Source organism: Peromyscus leucopus, chromosome 10, assembly GCF_004664715.2.
Source record: "Peromyscus leucopus breed LL Stock chromosome 10, UCI_PerLeu_2.1, whole genome shotgun sequence".
Lineage (NCBI taxonomy): Eukaryota > Metazoa > Chordata > Mammalia > Rodentia > Cricetidae > Peromyscus > Peromyscus leucopus.
Window position 1 is genome coordinate 43359261 of NC_051071.1, and position 9350 is coordinate 43368610.

Below are 9350 nucleotides of genomic sequence, written 5' to 3' on the forward strand. Positions count from 1 at the left end.
AGGTCCATTTCTGCATAAATACTGAGCTGTGCATGGACTTTAGTCATCATGTTTTAAAGTGAGTGCTTTTCTTAGATGTATCAACTCTCTGATTTTCTGAAAGGATTAAGTAGGCAACATTTTTCACCTCTGTTTATGGGAACTTGGTGGAAGTAATTGCTGAGACTTATAATAGTTGTGGTTCAGATTTTGGATATATATGTAATCTTTTAGAATGTAGAACCACTACAGAATATGATGTGTGTTTTAGGCTTGCATCAAAAAGAATTTCCAAATTATATACTGACATGAGGAAGGGGAAGGTTGGTTATCATTGATATTGAGGTATTAATTATTTAGTTTTACCGCAGTGTATTATAAATAATATATTTGACATGTGATAGCAGAACAGTAGTTTCTATTAGCATGTAGTGCTCCCTAAAAATATACTGGGGTATAAGTGTTCTATTAATGCAAGTAATTGGTCTTGAATCTTAGTGTGAGGACCTCATTCCCGCCAAAGCATGTAAGATAGGTTTCTGCATTCACATGCCTCAGATGTTTTTCAGTAGCCACTATTAGGTAGAATAAAGTTATAAACAACAAAGAGGATATTGTCTATTGGGAAAGAGGACGTAGAAATTGTTTGAATTGTGAATGCTACAAATTAAGAAAAAGTGAGGTTGACAATATTCCCTGCCCTTTTCATAAATAGCATATAAGGAGGTCTTGGAATCAATATCAGTTACATAACAATTCCAAAGTACAAACGATGGTGATTTATAGGTGAGAGATACTAATATATGGCTAGTAACATGTAGACATATATACAGTCATTAAAATCAAAAAGATAAAAATAACAATGATATATTTGCTTGTATTTATGTCCTTTGCAAAATCATTACAAATTGAAACATATGCTTGTTCTGTGTCAAAATATAGCAGTTTTCAGTCACTGATGGTGCCACCTTGGATGCAGAATCCACCTTGAAAAAGCACTACTAGTATCTGTCAAATTACTTGTACATTTATCATGTTCTCATAATTTTGTTCCTGGAGATGTCTAACGCAGATTTACTTAAACAGGTCCAGAAGGCATTTATTATTGCCCAGTGTCCTGATCATGTAGTTGCAAAGAGGTACAACTCTTACTTACAATGTAGATGGAGAAATGTGGTGGATATGCACTGAAGAGCAGTAAGATGTAAGAAATAGACACAGGTTGCAAAGCATGACTCTGTTTATAGATCAGCCCTCAGTAGTCAGCTACAACAAAAGCCAAGAAAACGACATAAGACAAAGATCACAGTGTCATCTGTGCAAATTAAAGTATGTGCATACAGTCTCTCTATGGGCATACACTGCATTTTAGAGCATTTACATTGTTTACAGCTAAAATATATTCACTTTAAAGTTTATGAATGATAGCATCCTATAGTTCTCTTGTAAATTAATTCCCTAGTTTAGCCAATAAGATATATAAAAGCATGCCACTTCTCTTATTTCCTCAAAAGTTAGGAGAGTTTTTACATGTTCTTTGAATGTATAATAAAAATTTGAACACCATCATGTAAGCGTCTTCTTTTTTTTTTAATTGAAGGAAGAGCTTCAACACAGTTTCCCATTACCACAAATTATGTAGTCTAGTTTTCTGGTTTGGGAAAACCACAGGGATCTGCACTTAAGGAGTGGAATGGCAAAGTCCTTTCCTCAGTAAACCACCTTCATGATCCTGATAGCTCCCCTGCCAAGCTAGTTTCCTATTGAAAATGTTTAAAATACTAATGAAATATTTCTTAATTTCAATGGTATGTTGGATTTATAGCCTTAAGTTATTCATAGAATTGTTTCAAATTAATTGTATTATGTTTTGAATCTGGGCATATTTGTTTTATCATTTCTAATATGAATACTTGATATCTCAAAGACCAAATTTTTCATATTTCTACATTGGTTTTCTAATTTCTAATCCTAATTTATAATTTGTTAAATTTAAAATTTCTTCTGAGAAAACTAAGTGAAATATGTAATTCATACATATATGTACATATATGTAGGTATATACATATACATGTATTTGATACCTTCAAGAATCACATATTTGATACAGCTTTTTAAATAAGCTCTGAATTAAAAAATTCTAGAGGTTTTATATAAATAATAAAATAAACATAAGTGGTAAACGAAATGACTACTCTCAGAATAAACAGGGATGGAATTCAATGAGCACATGAACAATTTATCATTAGGAAAACCATAGTGGGAGGGGACTGTATAATCATTGAGAATGTTTGAAAATTTTAAGAATATGCCCATATCACATATTTGTGAATGTTGAATGTGGAGTATGTTATTTTTATTCACATTTGTGGGGAAATACTTTTGGACTGTCTTGAAATTCTAAATTTAATTCTTCAACAGAATTTTCCTCTTCTTTCATACTGAAAATCTGTCTCAGTATAGAATTTTATCCAACCCCCCATGCTAACTTTGTATTAGCTGAAATTTGTATCGTCCAAAATCATTAACATTAATTAATTAATTAATCATTAATCATTAACAGATAAATGCATAAAATGAATTTGGGTATACAACTGCTCAACAATAAAATGAATACATTACTGAAACATTGAAAGTGGATTAAATTTCAACTCTATGATAAAGGAAAGAAGCCTGGAGTGAAAATGTTGGATAAGAAACTCACATTTATTTAAGTACAGGCTAATCTATGGTGACTAAACTAACCAGTGGTTGTTTGTGAAGGGCAAAGTTGGGAGGCAGGTGGACCAGGATGGGGAGGTTGTGGGAGAGGAGGAGGCTTTTGGGGAGTGGCTTTCATGCTACTCTGATTTCCCCAACAGGTTAACATGTACACTTACCGATTTCAAATTCTCTCAGGTTGTTCATTTACCTGCACAAAGGTTGTTGGGTGTCAATTATACTTCAGCAATGCTGCATTCTTTCCAAAAATAAAGCTGTACTAAAGACATTGAATAATCACTATATTGTGTTATGAGAGACCATTATTTAACTAAAGAGAAGTTGTGATCAAGCTAAACCACTGCACTTAGCAGAAGTGAACTGCCTGTGGTTCAACATTAACCTGTTAATGGCCATTCCAGGTGGGTGTCCTCAATGGCTGGTATTCCTCATTAGTTTTCCATTTCATCAGAGACCATGGGGAGAAGCTTTTGATATAAGGCATGTTTTACTAACTTAACTCTCACTGTGTAAATCTATCAGACCACAAACACAGACCATAATTTACACAAAAGTATCCAAAAATCAATCATCGTCTACAATGAGGAAACACCATGTCTTAATTCAAATGGAATGTGCCAGTGGTCATGTCAGAGTAGCAGCAGGTGGCAACTGACTTCAGGAGTTTGAACCACCAGAATGCATTCATTGATTCTTGAATCTCGGGTAAGCAAGGGCCCTGAAGATTTCAGCTCCAGAGTATCTCTTTTTGATACTCTGTGACTTTACGTGTTTACCACTGCCTTTTTTTCTCTGGTATCTGGCATGGCTTGAATGACTGTGTGGGGATTTCCCCATCTCTTTTAACTTAGTGTGATTATCTCATTGAAAAAATTCCGGTGGTGGTGCTGGCCTTTAATCTGTGGATAATTATAAAGGTGCTGTCATCTTAAGCAGTACTGGTTGAAGTAATGATGTTGTACAATAATAGTGTTAGTTTAAATAGAATTTGATGATTAAGGGTTTTTAACAAATATAATGTGGAATTATTATAGAGTTTAGTTTATTGGGAAAATTAATAGAGGTGAAGATTAGATATAATGTTGCCCCCATCCCTGATAAAGCAGGAGCTGCAAGGGATAGAAAATAAGAACAAGGAAGTGTGTCACACAGCCAGGACTTACAAGTTTCTCTTAAAGAGCCTGATAGACTCTTGTTTTGGCTAAAGAAGGAAAACAAGTCCCAGGAGTTATCTCAAGCTCTTTTTGATCTTGGGAAAGGTGTTCATGGGTTTCAGTATGCATCATAGGTAAACCAAAGGTTTAAATAATGACTTAAGGTTATGGTAAGATTTTTTTTAATGGTTTTGAGGTGGAAATTCTTGGGGAACAAATTAAAGTTTAAAAAGGCACAATTTTAATAGTTGAACAAGGGACTCCTTGAAGTAAGGGACAGAAACAGTGGCTGCCTGACTGTTGCTGGCTGACAAACCTTTCTGGCTAGGACAGGTTGGTGGTCAAAGTTGATGATTAATTACTCATACCCATTTCTGCCTTCAGCATTCTGATATAAAAAACAATTGATGTGTCTACCTTGAGGGTTTAAAGTAGAGCTGATTGTTTTTCATATGTAGAAGTTTAGATTTGTGACTATTTTAAGATTTTTTTTATAAGATTATCTTTTGAGAAAAATAGTAAAATGATTGATCCTTTTTTTTGTAACCCCAAATTACAGTCTGCCAGTAAAAGAACAGGCTGAGAAAACTACTGTGTTTGCTTGCTTACACTTTGTTAATCTATAATAAGTTTCTTGGACATCGATGTATGTGGGTTCTTGGGAATGATGTGTTTTTCACCTGTTAATGTAAAATGTTTAATCATGTAAGGAAAGTGAGAAACACGTTGTTTTTACTTGAATTCATTGTAATCATTCACTTAAAAAATGAATGCAACCTCATTGTAATTTTTATACTGCTTGAAAGATTTTGATGGGATATATAAGCTGTAAGAGAAAAAAAAATGAGAAGACACAGAAGGGATATATGTGCATAGAGGTAAGCAAAGAAATAGAGAGTTGAGAGAGAGAGATGCTAGAAAGACCCTAAGTGTTTGTGTGTTTGTTTGTGTGTGTGTGTTCTTTTTTGCCAGCCTCAGAGAGTTAAGTTTACCTCAGAGAATTAAGTTTTACTCTCTCAGATAGAAAAGTCAAATTGAGTGTTTAGTTCGCTGACTTCGTGGCTCCTCCTCCATTCCGGAGCTCCTGAAGGATGCTCCGTACAACAGCAGGAATGGATTATAAAACTCTTCTAACTTTAAAGTTGTGCCTTATTTTCATTTGTCATGTAGAGAAATTTGAGGTTGGCCGTGGAGAGCAGTGAAACAAAATTCTGCTGTATGCTTGCAGTTTGTGATCATACATGACACTAGGCACCCATCAGAAATTGACCGTTTTGCCTCTTTACAGTTCCTTCCATTTGCTCTGCCCTGCTGTCTTTGCTGTGGAATCTGGGAACCTTATAAATTTGTCACCAGATTTCTCTGGGAAACCTCACGGAACACAGTAAAGAGTTCCCAGCACAGAACTGCATAGTGGATATACTTCAGTTTCCAAATTCTCTTTCTACCTTGTAAGAATGTCTTTCTGATTGTGTGTGTGTGCGCGCGCGCGTGTGTGTGCATGTGCTCAGAAGACATGGAGCATCCTCCACTGTCACTTTCAACCTCATGCCCTTGAGGCAGTGTCTCTGTCAGAACCTGGAGCTTGCATCATTTTTCAGCAAGGCTGGTGTCCTGAATTATCTCAGAGCTCCTTGCGTTGTCAGTCTCTCTAGTGCTGGAGTTACCAGCTTATGCTTCAATGCCTGCCTCTTTAAAAACGTGCTGGGATTCTAACTCACATCCTCGTGCAGCAAGAACTTTAAAAAAAAAATGAGTCAAGCTTTTGCTCACTTTTTTTCCCCTCAATTTCTCCTGTGTAGCCAGAGTTTTCCTGGTCCTGCCTCGCCTACGCTAAGGACAAATCTCTCTCACCCACCAGTCCTGCAGCTGCTCAGACCCAACCAAGTAAACACACAGAGACTTATATTACTTATAAACTGTATGGCCGTGGTGGCAGGCTTCTTGCTAACTGTTCTTATATCTTAAATCAACCCATTTCTATTAATCTATAAGTTGCCACGTGGCTCGTGGCTTACCAGTATCTTAACATCTTCTCATGGTGGTGTCTGGCAGCTTCTCTCCTCTCTCTCCACCTTCCTGTTCTCCCAATTCTCCTCTCTGCCAGTCCCGCCTATACTTCCTGCCCGGCCACTGGCCAATTAGTGTTTTATTTATCAATCAATCATCCACAGTACTCCTGTCGTCAGGAGACCTACACTGATTGCTTAAGAGAAGTGTAAGTTTGGAAAACAAATGAGAAACAAGGATAACATCAGGTACCCACTTTCTATCCTTTTCGCTTGTCACAAGGCCCAAGGACCTATTAGTGAAAGGAAGTTTGTTCAGCAATATCCCAACTTGGATCATGGAGAGGCTCCTGAGGTCCCACACCTAGTTGGGAAGCTGTTGGCAACTGATAGATAATGAGGAAAAGAGAGTGCCAGTTCTTTAGGGATGTGATGCTTAGTAGGATACCCATTTCCAGTGCATGGTCTTATAGACATTCACAAACTGACAAGTACTAAGTTGACTTCATGGGATTAAAAAAGAGTGCATGAAGTATAGAAGGAAAAATAGTAGTAATGATATTGGAAGAGGTGGAGTGGAAGGGGCATGGGTATAAATGTGATCGAAACACATTTTTTTAAATAAAGGCACAAAAGAAGTGAAGGCAGTGATTTATCAACAGAACTAAATTCAAAATCTTTCTTGACAGTTCAGCACACAAAATATCTATTCTATAAAATGAGAATAGGTAGTAAACATGCTGACTGCATGCAAGGTAATCATCTTCACATGTCTGAGCAACTTGATTATGTTCCTATTAAGCAATGATTTGGACTTATTTTTAATTTTTTTTTGAGGCAGCGACTCCTCTATTTTCTTTTTTTAAAATTTTTTTGACTCCTCTATTTTCAAGAAGGAAAATATTACAAATAATTTTAAAATGACTCAACTTTAAAAAAATTTAAAATAAAGCATTAGAGCATCAACCTTAGAAGAAAAATACTAGGCAATAGATGGAGTCTCAGAGAGCAAGAAAATAAGGACCTGATAGGTCAGCCGATCTGAAGGGGTGAACTCTAAACAAATTCTAACAACACCAACAACACTAAATGATATTAGTGGAGAATATATATATATATATATATATATATATATATATATATATATACATATATATATATATCAGATACCTTCAGAATGAATGGGAGGGAACTGGGAATTAGAGTAAGTAGAGAGAGGAATAGAATTATGTAAATAAATATAGTACTCATATATTAAATTCTCCAAAAAATTAAAAATTGTCCATTTACCTAGCATAAATTCATACTTAATGATATAATTAAATTCTGGTAGAAAAAGTATAGTGTAAGGGTTTTTTAAAGGAAGATATTTACTGCTTGGTTTAGTCTTTACCTGGGAACATACATTATGGGCCATTATTAATAAATAACCAGGAGCTATAACCATAAAAGTCCCCAGAGGGAACAGATACTCTCTATAATGAATACATTGCAAAAGACCTAGGGAAACAATAGTGTATTTCTTCCACTTGCTCTCCTACCTCTAGCTCAGAATATTTTCTATCTCTTCCTTATGTTTTTCTTCAGTAAGGTGCTCCCTAGGAGTCATATGACCACGGCATTTGGGCTCTCAGGATTGGTCTTACAGGGTTAGGTTTTTTTTGTGTTGCACAGAAAGGAGAAAGGAAATGGGGTCAAGGTGTTTAAATAATCTAGCTTGCTATGCCTGGAGCATCTTATATGCAACATATATATATATATATATATATATATATATTATATATATATATATATATATATTAGACCCTCCTTTCTTTCTTCTAGTTTTTGGGGTGCTGTAGTCCTGTTGTTTATAGTCAAGAATTTTTTTACTATCCTTTGCTTTTAGTGTCCTATATCCACCCACACCTTTGTAATTAATTTCTTTGTAAATAAACCCCTTCAAATTATTCTAATTTGAATTTGCCATCTGTTTCTTGTTTGTACACTGATTGATACAAATTATACTGTGAGCTTCCAGAAATTTACTTGCATATAAAAGCTTGTAGCCATAAATATGTATCTTTTTTCTTCAACACAATTAACAGCATTCTCTGCATACCTTGACTGTTTCAATGAATTAAACATCACATGGAATTTTCCATATCATCGCATAAAGATTTGCAGTGTTTAAAGAGTATTAACTCTGGGTGGCTACAAAATGGGATGTAAGAATATATATATAATGGGAATATTTGGAATCACAAAAATAAGTTTATCCTACATGTCTTTGCTTCTTTTTTTTTTTTTTTTAGTTTTGAGATTAATAAAATTACAACATTTCTCCCTGCCTTTTCCTCCCTCAAACCCTCCCTCTCCACTCTGCTTCAAATCCATGGCCTGTTTTTCATAATTCTTATTGCATGCATGTAGCAGGAATCTTAAAGGTACTTATTAATAAAATCAAACCCGAGGCGAGTTATTGGGGTCCATGCTGGTAGATCAGAGAGACAGAACAAGCCACAGCTATCTCACCTAGCTGGATCCTCATCTGGTCTTGTCTCCTCAGACTGGAAGCTTCTGAGTCCTCATCCGGAATGGGTCTCAGCTGAATTACTGCTCAAAAGCCTGAATGCTTAACCAGCCAAAATCTTAACCAGCCAAATGCCTCTAGTTTCTGGTCCTCATGCCTTATATATCTTTCTCCTTTCTACCACCACTCCCTGGGATTAAAGGCTGGCTTTCTGGGATTAAAGGTGTGTGTCACCATGCTTGGGCTATTTCCAATGTGGCCTTGAACTCACAAAGATCCAGAGGGATTTCTATCTCTGGAATGCTAGGATTAAAGGTGTGAGTGCCACCATTTTCTAGCCTTTGTATTTAGTGGCTGTCTGTTCTCTTACCCCAGATAAATTTATTAGAGTACACAATATTTTGGAGAACACAATACCACCACACATGCATATATTCACATGTGTATACATATATATTTCTAGATATAACTTGCTCAGTCCCTATAATGTTAATTTTGTGCATGCTTTCAGGGTTGACTATTTGACACTGAACAACCAGTTGATGTGTTCTTCCTTAGGGAGAACCATCCATCACACCTCAAGATTTTCTCAGTTGCCTGTTGAGCTTTGCTTAGGGTTGAGCTCTCACGGGCTTTTTCCCTGTCTACAATGGCATATTCATTGGTGTGTTGTCATTGCTCGGTTCATTTTTGACAGTCATATTGGTATGACATTATGAGCTTAGTTTCTGATATTTCCAGGATGCATAATCTCACAGCAAAATCCCTGATTCTCTGGCTCTTACAATCTTTCCACCCCCTCTTCCACGGTGTTCCCTGAGTCATAAGTGCTGCAGTGTTTGTTTAAATGCATTCATTGTGATTGGGCTCCATAAATCTACATTTTTATTGATTGTGGTTGTTTGTAGATATCTCTTGTCTGTTACAAAGAAAGTTAGCTCTGAGTAGTAAGGTTTCAATTCCAGGTACATTTTC

The 9350-nt window shown here is 35.9% G+C and overlaps 1 non-coding gene across 1 annotated transcript; it reads right to left on the minus strand.

Moving 5' to 3' along the window:
* Window positions 1–1576: 1576 nt before the first annotated feature.
* Window positions 1577–1738, minus strand: LOC114692431. The gene has a single exon (XR_003734414.1). It is a non-coding gene; the product is annotated as a U1 spliceosomal RNA (small nuclear RNA).
* Between the last annotated feature and the right edge of the window lie 7612 nt (window positions 1739–9350).